We start from the raw sequence: 21330 nt of genomic DNA on the forward strand, positions 1-21330 counted from the left end.
AAAAACTTTATTTGTAATTTATTAATTAAAAAAATTATTTTAAAATATAGTTGTCGCATGGTCCGTCATCGCAGATTCTTGCTGAGTAATGCATTACTGAGTTAGGTATTGCGTCATATAATTTTGGGGGTGATAAGCAATTTCCAGACTCTTCACCATCTGGGACTTTCACTCTATTTGAGACATGAAGATCCAAACTCACCGACATTTGGATTTTGTCCCAGGCGTCTATGTTTATGGATTTATGTTTTTGGGGATTGGTTTAAGCTGGAGTTTATAGCTGTAAGTTTTAGTGTGTTAGAAAGATGATTTATTATCGTGGTCATCTTTCTTATAAAATTTGAATTTATAATTTTATTAAGAATAACTTTCATATAAATTAATTAATATATATTTTATAAATATATTCACAATTTATTTAAAAACAGATTTTAAATTAAATTAAATTAAATTATATATATATATATTAAATTTCAAAAAAAATCATCATAAAATATTAAAGATATATTTCTAACTTATCTATAAATATATTTCAAATTAATTTTCAAAAACAATATAATAAAAAAAATATTTATTCTAATAAAATTAAAATTTTAATAATTTTTTTATATTATATATGACTAAATAAAGATAATCAAATAACATTGAATCACCTTAAATCATCTCATATTAATTATTTAGAAACTATAAAATAAATATTATATTTTTCTTATTATAATTTTTTATTAAAAATATGTGATTGAAATTTTCATATATTTTTTACTTTTCATTTATTATAGAATATCAAAATAACTTATAAACCATTCTAATCAAATATTAAAATGAATTATAAACCCTTGAATTTAATCAATAGAATTATATTGATTTTCTAAATATAAGTATTATATTATTTATAACTAAATAAAAAATAGTAAAATTAAATAATATCAATTAAAATTAAATCATTAAATAATTATTATCTTAAAAAACAAAAAAAGATTGCCATATTTATCTTAATATAATTACTTATTAAAAAATTGTAATTGGAATTTTTCATATATTTATTTACATTTCATTTATAATAATATATTAAAATACTTTATATACCATTGAACTTAATTAATAGAATTAAATTGATAAATTATGATTTTTTTTTATAGTGTGAGATGATAAGTGTAATTATTGGATTTCAGAGATCTGTGGTTTGTGCTTTTTGAATTTTTAACCGGAGAATCCACAGTTTTGGAATTTTTACACCAACGTTTCGAATCCCAAATGGGATCCATCATCAGGGAAAAGAGAAAGATGATCAGAGAAAGATGATAAAAAGAAGAGCCAGATGAAGGAAATAAATACTCATGAGGGATGAATGTTAAAGGAACAGCACAGGTCGGCCAGAGAGATATATAATGAAACCTAATTTTAATTTTATTTTTAATTTTAATTTTAAAATAATATCATTCATTTAATATCTATAAAATAAAAACTTTAAACTAAAATCTAAATTAATTTTAATATTAAAAACTAAAATATATATATTAATATTAATATCATAAAACATTAAATAACCTAAAATCTATAATGATAATAATATCTAAAACTAAAATATATGTTAATATTAATATCATGAATCCTAATATATAACATTAAAATTAAAATTTTTAAAATTTTATATAACTTCATATTTATGAAATATGATTACTATATAACTTAATAATTGTATAACCTAAAATCTATATAACTTAATATATATATAATAGAGTTAATATCAATAAAGCCTATTACCTATATCAAACTCTAAAACTAATATAAATATTAATATCATAATTCTTTATATATAACATAAAATTTTTTATATATTAATATTAATATCTAAAAACTAATATATGTATTAGTATTGATATCATAAATCCTAATATCTATATAATATTAATATAATATTAATAATTATATAACCTCATATCTAAATAATATTAATATAATATTTATATTTATATTTATATAACTTAATGACTAAATAACTTAAAGCTTTTTATAAAACTTGAGCCCTAAATAACTTAAAATTTTTAACCTGAAAAACCTATATAACTTAATATAGATAATAGTATTAATATCAATAAACCCTAATATCTATAACAATATCTAAATAAATTAATATTAATATAACATAAATTCTATATTCATTCTATATTAAATTCTAAATTCAATCTATATTTAAAATCTAAACTATATTTAAAACATACATTAATGTCTAAATTAAGATCCATGCTTGTAGTTATTTTAATAATTAGAGTTTTAATGGAATATAAATACTTAATGACAAACTTAGTATTAAAATCAAAACTATGTTAATATCTATAATAATATGTAAACTTATGTTAATATCTATATTAATAACTATCTTACCTGATCGACAACTTACCTGGGGCCGGGCTGACGTTTCTTGATTTCACTGATGAGGGGAAGCCAGCTTCCGCTAATCTCCAAACCGCTGTCTCTGTTCAGATTACAAGGATGCTTATGATATTTTTTTTATGTGTGAGGTGATAAGTGTTAAAGGCGCGACCACCACACTTAATTAACATAGGTGGCATGCCCCCCCTCTTGTCTTCACACTCTAACATGCAAACAACTCAAGGCAATTATGGTTTCAGGTAGGATGTGTTAATGATTTTTTAATCGTGTGAGGTGATAAGTGTTCAAGGCGCCACAACCACACTTCATTAACAGAGGTGGAATGCCTCCCATCTTGTCTTAACACTCAACATGCAAACAACTGAAGGGATTTATAGTTTTAGGTGGGATGCTTTAATGCTTTAACTAGATGTTTTGAAGTTAATGTTGCTCATATGAAGGCATGTACAAATGACAATGGTCATTACTCCTGCACCATCATTTCCAATCAAGACTAACTCTAGGCAAGTTGGATTTTAGTAACAATTGATTCTCAGGGAAAATCCTAGATGGGATAACTCAATGCAAAATTTTATCCTATATGGATCTCATTACCCATTTGTGGTATGGTCGTCGAACTTATCGATCAAGACATGTTGAAGAGGAATCATAGGGTTATAGAAGAAGAACCTCATCATGTAGATATTGTTTCCACTTCCCAAGAAGCTTCCTCATTGTAGAGTAAGAGTTCATATGCAATGGATGTATTAAGGAATGGGAACTCTATGGAAATGAAAGGAAGTAATAGTTAGAAAAAAAGGGCAATGAATATGCCTGTGTGACACACTATGGAGAGTCTAGAGTCACCAAGTGATCTGGATAGAGATGGCGAAGACGAATATTAGGAGTTTTCCAAGCATCGAAGGCATCGGTTAGGTAGGTCCAAGAGGCTAAGCAATTCAGATGATTCTGAGGAGTGGAAGTCTAGAAATAGGAGGAATAGTGGTTCGGATCAAGGAAGTGACAAAAAGAAATCGACCAGTTCAGGAAAGGTAGGAAGCGATGACGACGACGACTATGATGATAATGGTGTACTTGGACAAAGGTCTATTAGGTAACATGGGGAAAAAGACGATATTGTGAACATGGGTAGTTTTACATACAAGCGAGATAAAATGGACCAGAAATCCAGTAGCGGTTACCAGGATGCCATGCAAGTTGGTGGTAGGAAAGGCAAGGAAGAGATTATTGGATCTAAAGAATCAATTCATTTGGAGAAGGATGAGAGATCCAGATGACAAGGAGGTAGCTACTCCTTTTCTTATCATGATATAAACTATTCAAGATAGGGCACAAGTAGGGCAACAAAAGTAGAACCCATGGTGAAAGTATCTAGTTATGAGACATCTCAAAGCAAGAGAAAAGGGAAAGGTTATTTATATAGGGAAAATGACCTTGAAAGAGCATATGAAAGAGGGCTCATTCGACAAGGTTTCGATGATGTAGGGTATATAGAGAGGAAAAGAAGTGCCAAACAAAAAGGTGAAGGAGGCAGAGGAAACAAACATGAAAAGGAAGACAATGAAGATAAAAATAGGAGATCGAATGAAACATATTTCTTGTTGTCTACCCAAACCCACATAATGAAGACATAGATGTGGATAAAGGCGAAAGGAGGATAACAAGGGGTAGGGATAAGCTTGGAAATGTAATGGAAAGAGAAAATGAAGCAAGAAATGAAACATGGGAGTTCTCTTCCAAGAGTAAGAGAAATTTTGGAGAAGCATTCCATGACAACAACAAACCTACAAGAGGAAGTGGCAGCGAAGAAAGGAGAGTAAACGAAGCTGAAAGGAGATAATGGTAGAGGTAAGTCAAAACTACATTCAGATAATGTAGATGGCATTAAGTAAATTAACACAAGCCATGATGATAGGTCAGATGATATAAAATATGACAAGTAGTGTAGAATGAGAGAGAGAATGCTTGAAGAATTTAATAGATGGGAGAAAGATGGTGGGAAAAGGCTGACATACAAGGTACATGAAGATAAAAGTGAAATACTTAACAATTCTAGGGATTATGCATATGGTGGTTGGGATGAAGGAGAAATTTGCGAACACATTGAGAGAGGAAGACCGAATGAATGAGCCTAGGAAGATATTGATGATGGAGGAAGGTCCGCTGGTAGGGGTATTGGGGATGGATTAAGATCTGGTGGTAGAGGTTGGAATGGTGTTGGCTTGAAGGGGCCTGACCCAGGTTCATATTTAACTACACCAACCAACAAAAGCCTAACTACTGGCCCTTTCAGAAACAACCTGTGTAGCACAGGTTGTAGTCTCACCCGAAGTAGTATTGGGGGATGCTAGAACCGAGTTTCTGCATCTAGAGGCTTGTGTGATGGTTTCTTGATACCCTTGCGGCTTAGATATTCGTTCACGCAGATCTATTGTTTTCAACAGACAACTACTACAAACTTAACTAAACTACCTTTAGATCTTTGCAGAGGTACTTAATTTTACTTATCATGCATAAAGATTATAGGTCTACCAATTTTGCACAGTAAATAAGCATTAATTCACATTAAACTGATTATAGAGTGAAGATACATAAAATTAAACAAAAGTAAATAAAAAGGAACAAATGCATCAGAATTGCTTCCCAAACCAGTATTTATTATGAATAAGCATTTAATAACAAACTTCTCTTCCCTGCGCACTCAGCTACAGGGGCCCATGCACTTAGATTGCGGACATACCAAGGCCTTTTGTGCACTCAGCTGTAGGAGCCTTCCCTTTTGCCTAAGTACAGGAGATAGACTTTTCCTTCCTTAGCACTTTTCCCTTACAATGATTCCTCACTTAAAATTTTTCCCAAGACTCGCTATGACTCATCTATTTATACCATTTTATTTACAATATCATGGCCCGTGGACCATGGGTGGCTCTCAAAACAACTCTATTACCTACCCACCTAAGGGACTAAAGCCCCTTTGACTCTACTTAGCTTCATGCTCTAATTTCCACAGTTTGTGGAGGCTTTACTTTCGCTACAAAAAGATATTACAAAATTGACTCAAAAATCAACAAAATTGACCCCAACGACCCCATCGCAATAGGCACCCAACACAAATATGGTGAATTTCGCTCGAGTCACTCAGCTGGCTTATCCACTTTATTGCGGAGGTCATTGAACTCCAGCTTCAATACTTCAAGGTTCGTTGTGCTATGTATTGCGGCTTGCTGCACTTCTTAGACCAACTTCTCTGTAGTTGGCCCCTCCATCATGAGGCGCATGGTCCTTTGTGTCTGTTGGAAAGTCTTGAGCTTCTTTTGGATAGCTAGAGTAATTTGGCTCTCTTCCTCTATCCATGGTTGAATGTGAGCCTTCAAAATTTCTTCTTTACACTGTAGCTCCTCAACCTGCGCCTGCAACAACTTCCCTTCTTGATCAAGGCGCGTAGTTGCCCTGATCTCATCAACTTTCTGATGTGCCTCTCTAATATTTGTACCCAGTCCCTACAGGTTTAATGCCTCCTACAAAGTGGTCCATAGCTCCATTACATTTCCAAAAAGACCATTGCAACTCGATACTGCATTATCCAAAGTAGACATGTGTTCTCTGATGGCTACACCACATTTCTCCCTGGCCTATGGTGGAGTAGTTGGCTACATTTTCAATTGAGTTCTGAGATCTTAATCTGAAAGTCAAAAGTAACATGACCTACCTCATCCTTAGACTCTCGCACTGTAGTAGCCAATTTCAGAATCTTTGTTGAAGTTGTCGCATCCTCTAGAATGTGTAGTTCTGGTACTGAATTACATGCTTTTGTAATTGTAACTTGGAGGCTCTAGCTCCATGCTTCTAGCTCTTCTTTTTCCTTAAGAACCTAAGCCCTTTCAGTGAAGATATGCTCACTATTCATTTTTGACTTCGCTAATTATCGATGGGGCACGTTGCTCTCTGATCTGAAGCTCATCTAGTACCCCATGATGAAGCGCGTGGGGGGTTCGAAGTGGTAGAACATATAAATTCACACCCACGCCTTTGATCTTTCCAAGCTGGGTGTTATCTTCCTCTCACTCTACACATAATGTTCCTTCTGGAAAGGGAATGAATTTAAGGTCCATAGTCCATTATCTTTCCATTACGCTCTTGCTCACTTACTGTAAGCTCACTTGAACCCCGGTCGCTTGGCTCACGCTCGCTTGCAGCTGACTTGTCTGCATTTGCATCTTGTGCAGACTTTTCTACACACTTTCAAGTGATTTTTGGAACTTCTGCTCGAACTGTTGCCACAGTTCCATTGTTGTATCTCTGACCTTATCCCAAATTTCATCAAGGGCCCCCTCTGTGAGGACCATTGGGTCAATGTGTGCTTGCTTGTCTGATTTGTGCTTTTTCATTGGTCCAGTAGTTGTCTCCTTTAGGTGCTTTGACAGCCTAAAGGGAGTTCTCTGCGTGTCACCCCCTCCTCCTTCCTACTCGAACTGTTCCTTCTCTTCAGTATGGTAGGAAGTCAACTCCTTGACTTCTATTCTAACGTCTTTTACAATGCGCTCTTTTTCGACAGCTTCCTTTACTGGTACATTCTCCAAGATCTGTGAGGTGCCACCACTCCCCTCGCCATGTCCCCACAATCTCCTGTACATCGACCTTCATAACTACATATGGAAACTTGTTCCATATCTTCTTAGGATCTCACCTCACGTGGATGTATACATTATGAAAATCATCCTGAAATTGCACATAGGCCGAAAACTACTCAGATTGTTGGAAATAATACTGAGAGGGGGGGTGAATCAGTATTATCAGATCAATAATTTTATTTCCAAAATAGATTTGTATACGCTACTTCAGCTAAGTGAACTAGCGTGTACATGTGACTGTACTTAAAGGAACCAGCGTATATGTGAGAACTTTTGATTTAGCCAATTTATCATGCATTGAACTTTAACCAGTATATCAAATATTTATTAGACAGTGCACTAAAGCAGAATAAAGCATCACACATAAGCAACACACATTAACACCAAGATATAAGGTGGAAACCTAATGTGGGTAAATACCACCTGCTGCTGTCATCTCTGTCTTCTTTTAATAATAAGAAAATCTGTTTACAATCTTGTACTAGTGCAGACTCATACCAGTACGCAGACTTCTACCTGCAGAAGCTTACAACCTTCTCTCGTTCTCCAGCTTCTACTGGAAGGGAGCTACAACCCCCTAACTCTTGTACTAGCCAATATGTTTACTAGTACGTAGGCGGAAACCTACAAAAGGCTACGACCTTCTTTCTTACTCCAAGGACCACATTTCATAAATTTTTAAATTGGATCCATCAACAACATCATAACTGCAATACAATCATCAAATACATCTGCATCAACCAATCGCTGAAACTCAATCATCACTTTCTAAATCAATCACAACCGAATCAATCAATCACTTTGACAACCCATCATCAAATCACAATCAATCTGATCATTCAGAATACTATCACCAGAATACAGTCACCAGAACCCAAACCAGAACCCAGAACTCTACAACAGTAAATAGAAACAACTGAAACATACTTTATAAGGTATATGCTACTTCCATGTGTCGAACCAATGTGTATACACGCTTTTATCAAAGCCAACCAGTGTACACATCTGCAAATATTAATTCATAATTTTGCAGCTATTCCAGACTTCAGTTATACTCAGATCATAATATTTACAAAATAACACATGCGTCAGTATTCAGACCTAGACTATACATGATCAAACCACATAATGATAATTCATTTCAAGCCTTAAGATCTTGATCCATCATTAGACCTTATCCCTCATCAACCACTAAGGTTCATCCTTGGTTCAGATCAAGCACAAAACCATAAGCCAATAACCTACATACTAGATCTCACACTTCATCAGATATTCAATACTTGTACCCCTGGCCTAATGATCTTCTCCTCCTTATATAGTTTTGGGCCTTTCTCAATACCATGGGCCAAAACCACTTAGGACCAATACCTTGGACCAAATACCTAGGGTCAATACCTCAGACCAAATACCTTGGACCAATACCTTGGATCAAAATACCTTAGACCAAATACCTTGGACCAAAAACTTAGTTTTCCAAGATATACATGCTTTTCCTTCTGTGAAAGTGCATGTGTACGTATACGCTACTTTTGTTGAGTGAACCTGTGTGTATACACAGCTTGGTCAAGGTGAACCTGCGTATACCTCTCTTTCTTCATTATTTGTAGTCTGATATGTAATTCTTTGCTATTGACATGATGTACTGTGATCTTTTATCTGAGTGAGTTTCCATCAAGGACAACACCTGTATCATAATGCCAACAATCTCCCCCTTTGGACTTGATGGCAACAACAACACCAAGTCACTCTCCCCTTTGACATCAAGGGCAAAGGGTGGACCAAGATAATTTCTCCCTTTGACATACATTATGCTAGTCATGCTCCCCCTGAGTACATGTTGAATTCTCTGATTGAGCTCCGCTTTTGTACATGCTAAGATGTACTGAAACAGTCGATGCTCCCCTTGAGCACAAGAAAAGTCTGCAAATTTTTTTTCTAAAAGAATAACATGACTCTATAACTCAACTATGTAAGGATGACCTTCCTATCACCAATGACTCATACATACATCCATCTCCCAACCAAGTGGGGATATACCAAATTTGACTCATCCACCCAACCAACTGGGGATATACCAAATTTGACTCATCCACCCAACCAAGTGGGGATATACCAATTTTTTATACATGAAAAAAACAAGAAATATTACATCATCCATCCTATGTAAAGTGGGGATATAAATTACATCATTTTTCCAAGAGGATTCATTCAAATGTATGAGAATACATATCACACCAACAAATGGTATAAATATCTGAAGCCATAGCTGGACTCAGCAACCATAATGCCAACAATGTTGAATGTACGTGAAGGCTAATGCTCCCCCTGAACCGGTGTTACCTGTGCATTGTTAACAAGTCAATGATCAAGGCATCTTTGTTAGTAAGATAAAATTAATGAACAGAGCACATTAATCATCAATATCAATTAGAGCACCCATATCAGAGCCTGCACCACTATTTTTATTGTCTGAAAAACATATACGTTTCTTTACCCACAGAAACCCGTGTGTGTAGGCGACTATACTTCATGAAACACACGTATATTTAACCTTTCTCTGAAAAAATTTGATTTAATAGTAGGATGATGCAGCAACTACTCCCAACTTTTGTCTGAGATATTCAAATGTCTCTCTCAGCAGTGTTTTAGTGAATATATCAGCAACCTATTCTTTGGAGGGAACATATTCCAATTTGATCTTTTGTTCAAGCACTTGTTCACATAGAAAATGGTATTTGATGGGTATGTGCTTGGTCTTGGAGTGCATGACTGGATTCTTTGAAATACGGATGGCACTTGTATTATCACATAGAATGGACATGGGTGGAGGACATGTGATTTGAATGTCTTGCAATATTTTCACCATCCAAAGTAGTTGTGTGCAGTAAGATGCAGCAGCCGTATATTTTGCTTCAGCTGTAGATAACGCAATTGAAATTTGTTTCTTGCTGAACCAAGACACTAACCTAGAGCCCATATAGAATGCATCACCACTAGTGCTTTTTCTGTCATCAACACTTCCTGCCCAATCTACATATGTATATGCATGAAGAGTAAGATCTATATCTCTAGGATACCATAAACCATTGTTCGGTGTTCCTCAAAGATATTTGAAAATTATTTTGACTGCCTGAAGGTGTGATTCCTTTGGATTTGCTTGGAATCTTCCAACTATTCCTATTGAATGCATGATGTCAGGTCGGGTACCTATTAGATAAAGTAGACCACCAATCATGGACCTATAAGTTGGTTGATGTACTGCTGCTGATTCATCATTTGAGCTGAGACTGCATCTTGTTACCATTGGAGTACATACAGGTTTAGAATCTTCCATGCCGTACCTTTTTAAGATCTGTTTGAGATATTTGGTTTGTGAAAAAAAAATACCATATTTATTTTGTTGAACTTGTAGACCAAGAAAATAGGTAAGTTCACCAAGCAAGGACATTTCAAATTCTTGTTGCATTACTGAAGCAAAATTCTGACTCATGGATTCTTCATTGCTACCAAAAATGATATCATCAACATAAACAACAATTATTATCAATTTATCAGTGTCAATATTTGTATATAGATTGCTATCTGCTGACCCTTTTGAAAAACCCTGTTGGTGTAGATATTTGTCAAGACGGTAATACCAGGCCCTTGGAGCCTGTTTTAGACCATAGAGAACCTTTTTGAGTCTACATACAAGTTTTGCATCATTTCCAAGAATGAATCCTTCTGGTTGTTCAATATAGACTTCTTCTTCTAAATCTCCATTAAAGAAAGAAAATTTTACATCCATTTGGTATACTTTGAATTTCTGAAAGCTAGAAAGAGCAAGAAACATCCTTATGGCTTCAAGTCTAGCAATAGGTGCAAAAGTTTCTTCAAAATCTATACCTTCTTGTTGAGCATACTCTTTACAAACACGTCTGGCCTTATTTCTAATAACTTCTCCATTTTCATTCAGCTTGTTTTTGAATATCCATTTATTTCCTATAATATTTTTATCTTGAGGTCTAGGAAATAATTCCCAAGTATTATTCTTTTCAATTTTCTCAAGTTCTTCATTCATGGCCTTGACCCAACATTCATCTTTGCATGATTCATTTACATTTTTAGGTTCGGTGGAGGATAGTAATGCTAGATAGCTTGAGGTTTCTGTAATAGTTCTTCATGTTTGTACACCTGTCTCTTTTTCCCCTAAAATTTGAGTTTCTGGATGATTTTTCTGAACATACCTAGACGGAGTCTTTTCATCTACCATTATCTCTTTTTCTAGTGCCTCATTGGTTTCTTCTTCAAAATCATTGTGATTTGATGTGGGAAAATAATCCCTATCTTCTTCATTGTCATAATCTTCGGTTTTTATCTATTTTGGATTTTTTCATGCTTCATCAACTACAACATCAATACTTTCAACAATTTTTCCAAGTATTTTATTATAACATTTATATCCTTTACTTCGAGAAGAGTAACCAAGAAGAATACCTTCATCTACCAAGTTTTTCATCAGTCCTTTTGATATAACATTTGCTTCCAAAAACTTTAAAGTATTTTACAGTTGGAGTCTTACCATACCAAAGTTCATGTGGTGTTTGAGTTTTGTTTACCCGACATATGCTTGGTTGAGAATAGTATGGTGGCAAATGCAGCTTCACCCCAGAAGGTTGCAGGAGTTCTAGAGTCATCTAGCATAGCTCGAGCCATTTGTTGAACATGTTTGTTCATTCTTTCTACCACTCCATTTTGCTGAGGAGTCCTTGCAGTTGAGAACTTCCTTTTTATTCCATGTTGTTCACAAAAGTCAAAGAATTCATTCGAGGTAAATGCCCCTCCTCGATCAGATATGAGGCATTTGATTTTGCGATCTGATTCATTTTCAACCACAACTTTGAAGGCTTTGAACTTTTCAAATGCTTCATCTTTATGCTTTAGAAGACCTATCCAACACATTCTGGAAAAATCATCAATGAACAAAATAAAGTATTCTTATCCACGAGGTGACTTTTTCCTTGATGGTCCACATAAATCAGTATGGACAAGTTTAAGAGGCTTACTAGCTGACCCTTGTTTTTCAATGAAGTGAGCTCTGGTTTTCTTACCAAATTGACATGGTTTGTATATTGTATTTTCAGGGACGTTGATGCCTGGAAGATAACGAACAACCTTGAATCTACATGTATTTTCTTATTTGAGAAAAGCTTAGATGTCCCATTCTTCTATGCCATAGCCAGTTTTCATCATTTTTGCTTAGATAGCATTGTTGTTGTCCTCCCTTGAGTATGTATAAGTTGTTTTCTTGTACCTTTGATCACGGGTTCTCCTGTATCAAGCTCACGAACAACACATCTGTTTGATCAAAACACCACTTCATTTCCTTGATCACACATTTGACTGACACTCAACAGGTTATGCTTTAGACCATCTACATACATAAAATTCCCAGCTTTAACCTTTTCTTTTGAGAAAATAGAGCCTTTAGCTTTTATGATAGTAGGAGTGTCATTTCCAAATGAGACATTCTTTTCCTTTTCTAAGGCATTATATGAGTGAAGTTTTTCTTTGTCACCTGTCATGTGTTTTGAGCATCCACTGTCGATGTACCACTGATTTTCTTGTTCTTCTGCATACAAGGCTATACCACATCTTTCTGTTTGATATTCTTTCCTTCTCCATATCTTGGGATTTAATGGAGTTTTCTCCTTTTGAGATGCTTGCTGAAATTTGCTCCTGCATTCAGATTCTTCATGGCCAAAGTTGTTACAGATTGAGCATTCTATTTCATTTTCAAGAAGAGAAAAGTTGTTATAGGAACTTTTCTTGATCCCTATCACATTCCTTTGATTTCGTGCTTCTCTAGTCATGATGGTTTTGTAAGAAACACATTGAGCAGCTTTGTGTCCAAAATTATGACATGAGAAACATTGTCCATTAAAGAAGTTCATGTGACTATCGAATCTATTGACCTGATGATTGTAGTTTCTATTGATATTCATCTTTGGAGAAAATTGAGTATGATTTACCTGAGGATGGTTGTGGCTTCTGTTTATCCTTGAAGAAAATTGAATCTGATTTACTTGAGGATATGCTTTATGCCTTTGCTAATGATTGTCATATTGTTCACTGCTCTTTTCTACACCAGGATAGCTTTTAGTGGAGATTGGCGGCTTCTGTGATTGAGATGCTTCTTCAGTATATCCAAGACCTATATTTATCAGAGGAGAATGATACACTTTGATAATTTCATATAAGGTTTATAATCCTTTAGCAAATCTAAGATTGAGAGATTTCGTTTTCTCAAGATCCTTTCTTAGACCCACAATTTCACATTCTAGCTTTTCATTGTGTTTTTCATTTTCAGCAAGTTGGTATGTCAAGGTATCTATAATCATATTCTTTTCTTCTAAATAGATTTTGAGTTTAGAGATTTCTTCATGAAGGTCATCTTATTCTAAAGCATCCCAAAAATTATCATCGTCATAAGCCATTAGAAGTCTATAGTCATTACTATTTTCATCTTCATCACTATTTGATAAACCATCGCTATCTTTATGAGTATAGTAACTCCTTTTATTTACGGCTTGTTTTCTATTCCATTTTGCATATTCCTTCCCCTTTTCATAATTATCTTTATGAGGACATTTGGCAGCATAATGACCGACTCTACCACAGGCAAAGAATTTGAAGGGTAGTTTACCTCTAAAGCTTCCGGGACCCCGTTGAAGCTTCTTGATAAAGTTTACTTCATGTTCTTCTTTTGAAATATGTCCTGATTCATTGAGTTCTTCCTTTCCTTTTGCTGAAGCTTTAAATGAGGCTTTTCTCATATTTGATGGACCTCCTTTTCCCATCTCAAAGGCAGTTAAGATTTCGTGAAGCTGTGTCATAGTGATAGTCTGCAGATCCTATTTTTATTCTATGGTAGACACTTTTGATTCAAATTTAGCAGACAAGGATCTTAAAACTTTCTCAACTAAGGTAACTTCCTTTATATCTTCACCCAGATTCCTTATGCAATTGACAACCTCATCTATATGTAAGAAGTAACTAGCTATACTTTCATCACTGTGCATATTAAGAGTTTCATACTAAATTCTGAGAGTTTGAAGTTTAGCATGTTTTAACTGAGAGCCTCCTTCATAGCTCAGAACGATTTTGTCCCATATTTATTTGGTTGACTTGAGTTGCATGACTTTGACAAACTTTGATTGTGACAGACTTCATAATAAAGTATTGACAGCCCTGGCATTGGTTTCATATTGTTTTTTACCTATCGTATCTGTAGGAATTGTTGTTGGAAATGTATATCCTCCTTCCACAATTTCCCAGACATTCGTTCCAAGTGATTGTAGATAGGTTGTGATTCTTGTCTTCCAATAAACAAATTTGCTCCCATCAAAGATTGGTGGTCTGATGGATCCCATGCTTTCTTGATTACTCATGATGATGGATCTCCCTTCAAGCAATCAAGCTTCTTCTGAAGGACCCACTCTGATACCAATTGTTGGAAATAATACTGAGAGGGAGGGTGAATCAATATTATCAGATCAATAATTTTATTTCCCAAAAAGATTTGTATATGCTACTTCAGCTAAGTGAACTAGTCTGTACACGCGACTGTACTTAAAGGAACCAACATATATGTAGAGAACTTTTGATTTAGACAATTTATCATGCATTGAACTTTAACCAGTATATCAGAGATTTATTAGAGAGTGCTATAAAAGTAGAATAAAGCATCACACATAAGAAACACACATGAACACCAAGATATAAGTTGGAAAACCAATGTGGGTAAAAACCACCTGCTGATGTCGTCTCTGTCTTCTTTTCATAATAATAAAATTTGTTTACAATCTTGTATTGTTGCAGACTCATACCAGTACGTAGGCTTCTACCCGCAGAAGGCTAAAACCTTCTCTCATTCTCTAGCTTCTTCTGGAAGGGAGCTACAACCCCCTAACTCTTGTACTAGCCAATATGTTTACTAGTATGTAGGGGGCAACCTGTAGAAGGCTACGACCTTCTTTCTTCATCCAAGGACCACGTTTCATAAATTTTCAGACTGGATCCATCAACAACATCATATCTGCAATACAATAATCAAATACATCTACATCAACCAATCACTGAAACTCAATCATCACTTTTTGAATCAACCACAACCGAATCAATCAATCACTTTGACAACCCATCGTCAAATCACAATCAATATTATCATTCAAAATATAGTCACCAGAATACAGTCACCAGAACCCAAGACTCTATAACAAAAAACAAAAACAACTGAAACATACTTTATAAGGTATACGCTACTTCCATGTGTCGAACTAGCGTGTATACATGCTTTTATCAAAGCCAACCAGCGTACACATCTGAAAATATTAATTCATAATTTTGCATCTATTTCGGACTTCAGTTATACTCAGACCATAATATTTATAGAATAACACATGCGTGAGTATTCAGATCTAGAATATACATGATCAAACCACATAATGATAATTCATTTCAAGCCTTAAGATCTCGATCCATCATTAGATCTTATCCCTCATCAACCGCTAAGGTTCATCCTTGGTTTAGATCAAGCACAACACCATAAGACAATAACCTGCATACTAGATCTCACACTTCATCAGATATTTGATACTTGAACCCCTGGCCTAATGATCTTCTCCTCCTTATACAGTTTTAGGCCTTTCTCAATACCATGGACCAAAACCACTTAGGACCAATACCTTGGACCAAATACCTAGGGTCAATACCTCCTTAGACCAATACCTTGGATCAAAATACCTTGGACCAAGTACCTCAAACAAAAAACTTAGTTTTCCAAGATATACATGCTTTTCCTTCTATGAAAGTGCGTGTGTACATATACGCTAATTTTTTTAGTGAACCTGCATGTATACGCAGCTTGGTCAAGGTGAACCTGTGTATACCTCTTTTTTTCATTCTTTGTATTCTGATCCATAATTCTTTGTTGTTGACATGTTATACTGTGATCTTTCATCTGTGTGAGTTGTCATCAAGGAAAACACATGTATCATAATGCCAACAATCAAGGTTGGAGACAACCTTGGCCTCTATCTAATGGCCTCTAAGAATTTTTCTTTAGTGACCCTCTCTGGGTCCTTCGTTGCCCACATCGAAGAGAACTTTACTGCCTCTAGTAAATCCTCATCTTGCGAAGGGAACTGACTATCCTTCAGAAGTCACCATGCAACGAGTACAATCAATAGCAGGAACCAAGCATAGTGAAATGTCTTGCCATCATCATGTACTTCACGGAAATTTGCTAAGAACTCCTTGCATAGATACTATGCCCAGTTATAATGCACCCCCTTTGAGCGTTGTGTAGCCAATGAAATTACTAGCGTCGGAACCTCATCCGTGCGACATTTCCACATGACCTTCCTAGCCAAAATCTGAGCCTAAATGGCACCGCTTAGTCTATAATGGAGTAGATAAAGTATCTACATGACTTCTTAACTAGTCCAAACTCATTTTCCATTTTATCTACAAGCTCCTTCTCCTTTCTTTTTCCTTCAAACTCCTTGGCTGGATCCACCCCTTTATAGGGAAATTTCGTAATTATGTGGATTAGCATGTATGTTATGGGGATGGGTTCGCTTAACCACAAACACCCATCATGCACTAGCGTGATAAATTGGCACACGCATACATTATTGATAACCAACTTGCTAAAGTGTGGCACACACAGCGCATATGTAGCAATCCGGCATGGTCGGCCCCTTTTACCCATTTTAATGGTTCCATCTTTGTGACCCTAGTCTCTTCATAGTAAATCTTGGTCATGTACTTATTAGTGGCCAAATGCGGAAATTTCTCATGATCGGCTAAATCCCAATCCTCCATTTTCAGCACAAGGATACGCGCTAAGAGTGCGCCTTCAAATACCACTTCCTTTGGAAATAGCAGTGTAGAGATCGTCAATTTTGCGTTATCGAGATCCTTTGGAACCTTCACTTTCCCTTTTCGTGGAGGGATATACTACAAGAGCCTAGTGAGAGGCTCTCCCTCATCAACATCCAGCTCTTCAAATTATTCATTGAGTTCTTCTTCATCCAAATCTAAGGGTTCATGGGGCTACTTGGACTTAACCATTTTTCCTTTCTACATAACCTCTGTTGGAATCTTCCTCGGTGACTACCTCACTGGTACAACTTGGAGCTTCTTCTACTTTTCCTTAGTAGCAGATGGTGTCGTCCTAGGAGACCTCAACATCGTAGGCATAGATGATGGACCTTCTATTGACGCAACTTCTGAGACTTCTGCTTGAGAGGTAGTGGCTTCGAAATTTATAGGTTCAACGGAAATTTGTTCAAGGATAATCTTCTTGTTCCACTCAGCCAATCTCGTAAATGTCAGGCTTAAAACTAAATCCTCCCAAATCTTCTGATTCATAGAGTGAAAACAAGAGGGCTCATACGTGATTTTCGAAAGGCAAAGTGTTCTACAGCAGACCAACATGCCAAATTTATAGGCAATTTCCAATTCAAATCTGACCATTCCCTCCATTTTCTGATCATAAATGCACCTTTGGTTGTATATCTCCAAATATTTTCACCATAAATGTCACCTACCCGCTCCTTCTCACGGGATTTTCTCTATCTAATCATGAACAGTGTCTTCAATGGCTGTTTTTGGACCCGGTCACACAGAACCAACCGCTATGGCGCAGTTCATCCATCATAGCTTCTGTTGTTGCAACTTCTTCTATTGTACCCCTTTCATCTGTCGTGTAGCCCCCTTACTATTTTTTCCTCTCGCATCTTCCTTACTTCATTTTCTAAGTCTTTGGGCAATGTAGTTTATAGTCACATACTCCCTCGCAGCTGCCTGGAGTACTAAGATTGTCCAACCATCATATAGTCATTGTGCAGGGGTATGATCCCCTTGATATAACTTCAATATACTCCCATTGACTCTTCCCGAAAATATTTCCCCATTCAGCTTCACGAGTTGAATTACGCCACCATCTATAATTTCCTTGACTACACAGGGCCCCAACTAGTGCATTTGGAACTTCCGAGGGAGCTTCGTGAACTTTCTATCATAAAGTAAGACCATATAGTTCACCTTGAAGGTGCACATCTTAATATGTCGATCATGCCAAGCCTTTTCATGCTCCTTTTGCACCTGTTGGTGAAATCCTTATAAAAACCTATCTTTTTCTAACTCCAACAACTGCACAAGGCGCTCCTCCATAGTCTCACGATTCGCCAAATCAGTTAATGATGCAATTCATAGACTTGGCACAATATACTCCATTGGAATGATTTCTTCTATCCCATATACCAACCTGAACGGGGTTTGTCCAATTAACTTCTTACACGTCATCCTATATACCCATAGGACTACTAGTATGTGCACATTCCAATCGTTCCTCTGCACGTTGCAAACCTTCTTCAATGCATTTTCCAGGATCTTACTAAATGATTCAACTATTCTATTTTCTTGAGGTTGATAGAGCATACTCTTCTGATGATACACCTGAAATTCTTCGAGCATCGTGGAAAGAGTTTTATTGAGGAAGTGTGTACCCCTATTGCTCATCAGTATCTTCAAACATCCAAACCTTGTCAACCCATACTTATCTAGGAACTTTATGGCTATAGAGGTGGTACAGTCCTTCACTGGATGTGCTTCTACCCATCTTGTCATATGCTCTTTCGCAATAATAATGTACCACGCACCTATCTTCTTCCCTAGTGGCTATATCAAACCTATAAAGTCAATATCCCATTTGTCAAACACTTGTATTGAAGTTTGAGGATTTAAGGTTAATTTATCTTGTCATGATGGCTTTCTCGTCCTTCGAAAAGCATCGTATGCTTTTCAAAATGTCTTATAATCTTTATGCATTGTCATCCACCATAGCGCTTGTTGGCTATGTGGGGCCTGACCCAAGTTCAGCAGTGAGTTTAGCCAAGAAAATCCTAGTACTACTGGCCCTTTCGGCAAAAGTATGTAGAGCGCAGACTGAGGTGTCACCCGAAGTAGTATGGGAGGGTCTTGGAACCAAGTTTCTTTACCCTAGGGATGTCTTGATGAGGGTTCTGGAGGTTCGCGATCCTATCCTGCGCGCCGCATTGCTCCGCGCAACTTTCTATTCTTCGCAACCCCTGTGCACCTTCGGGAATACCATATTATTTCGATCCGATCCTTACTTATTATATTAGTTCTTAACTTAGTTTGTTCGGGCCCAATATTATTATTACTTGTTCAACTTTCAAATTAGCGCACGTACTTAAAATAATATAAATGCATAAAGAATAACCAGAACATAGAAATACAGATCTACAAGCAGATGCACAATATTCTAAATCAATTTTATCTTTATTAATACTCAAGTTCAGTTACAGACCTAACTCCGCCTTGTGCACTCAGCTATAGGGGTCCACGCACTCTGCTGCGGATTTACTAGGCCTATGCGCACTCAGCTGCAGAGCCTCTACCTACTCCTACGACCTAATACACTTCAAGTTCACTTATATCTTCTAACCATGCCTTCACATCTATCTATTGCTTATCAAAAACTAAGACTAACTTTTCACTTAGAGCCTTGCTCTATTTATACAATCCCATGGTCCACGTACCATGGTAGGCCGACATACCATACATTAAATTACATTATTTTAGGGCGGATAACCCTAGAATCTCGCACTCCGCGCCCGCATTTCACAGGATCTTTACATTACACTTGACCAAAATTCAGGCTTCAAGCCCCAAAAACATGCTATGGGGGGATCCACTGCCCAACAGGCCTCCAACACAATCATCATGACTCGTCCTCAAGTCACCCTACTAGCACGGTGATATTTGCGTGAAGTCCATGTAGCGGGTCTCGTGCAGCTTGGGTGTCCGCAACACACTGTTCCACCGCATGTTGTATTTGTTGCACGCAACCTTGCAACTTCAACTTCCACCTTGCAACTTCAACTTTACTTTTCCATGACCAACGATTCTAGCCTTCCTATCATCCCCTAAGAAGACATCACCACCATCGTATTTATCATACTCGTAGAACCAACCTCTATGGGGAGTGAAGTGAAAGGATGCACCTGAGTCAATCAACCATGCCTCATGATCTACATGTGCACTTGAAGAAGCCAAGTACACATCCCCATCTTCATCTGAGGTGGTTTTTGCCTTTGTAGAAGAAGCATCATCGGATCCCTTTCCTTTGTCAAGAGCTTTAGATTTACAGTCCCTTTTGTAGTGCCCTTCCCTTCCGCATTTCCAGCACACCACCTTTACAGGTTTTCCTGGAGATTTAGATCTCCCTCTAGATTTAGATCTCCCACTCGATGACTTATTTTTGCTTTTGTTCTGGGACCGTCCTCATACAGACAAGGCATCACCATTTTGGCTCTCTATATTTTTCCATCTCATCTCCTCTATCAGCAAGGATGAGACTATTTCATCAAATTGCAAGGTAGTTGCATTGCTACCTATTGCAATAACCAGACTATCCCATGAACTGGTAGAGAACACAACAAAATGATGCACTTATCGTCATCTGAAATTTTAATATCAATAGATGCTAACTGACTTACCACAATATTAAATGCATTTAGATGCTCTGTCACTGAGTCTCCATCTTTCATCCTCAGGTTATATAGCTTTTTCCGCAGGAATAGTTTAATCACCAGAGACTTAGATTGGTACAAAGTCCCTAACTTTTCCCACAAAGCCTTCACTGTAGCTTCCCCTAATACATTCAGCAATACTGAATCTGGGACACATAATCGTATTGTGCTCTTTGCCTTTCGATCCAACTTCTTCCATTCTTCATCGGACACTCCTGTTGGTTTAGTATCTAGATCTATTGTAATCCACTGATCTTTATCCACCAACAGATCCTCCATCTTGAGTTTCCACAACTCAAAACCCCGACCATTAAATGTCTCGATCTCTATATTTCCACTGCTCACCATCTTCTTTCACCACTAGAATCAATCTCGCAGATCTCCCACTGAATAGGGTCTACCATAGGCCCGAGCGAAACCCCTCGGCAATAAAGGCGTCCCCTTCAAGCCAAAATTGCTCTGATACCAAATGTAGGTTTTAACCCTGTACAGAAATTACCTGCATACGAATTCTAAAACACAGAAAAATAAACAATGTGAGCGCATAACACATAAAACACATATACACAGAGATTTTCCCCTGGATCCCAAATTCGGGACTACCAGCTTGATTTTTCATTATATTCCTTTCAATGTTACAATACATATTTATACATGCTGAAGCATCCAATTCCATGGACCGAAAACCATCGCATCCAAAA

General features: G+C 36.5%; 1 pseudogene; it reads left to right on the forward strand.

The window, feature by feature from the left end:
• The first annotated feature begins 2999 nt into the window (after positions 1-2999).
• LOC149152073 (uncharacterized) overlaps positions 3000-21330 on the forward strand; it is a 64474-nt pseudogene continuing 46143 nt past the window's right edge.

This window comes from Pinus tabuliformis, chromosome 9 (genome assembly GCF_031772625.1).
Source record: "Pinus tabuliformis cultivar Carrire ecotype Pingquan chromosome 9, CPIR1, whole genome shotgun sequence".
NCBI classification, from domain to species: Eukaryota; Viridiplantae; Streptophyta; class Pinopsida; order Pinales; family Pinaceae; genus Pinus; species Pinus tabuliformis.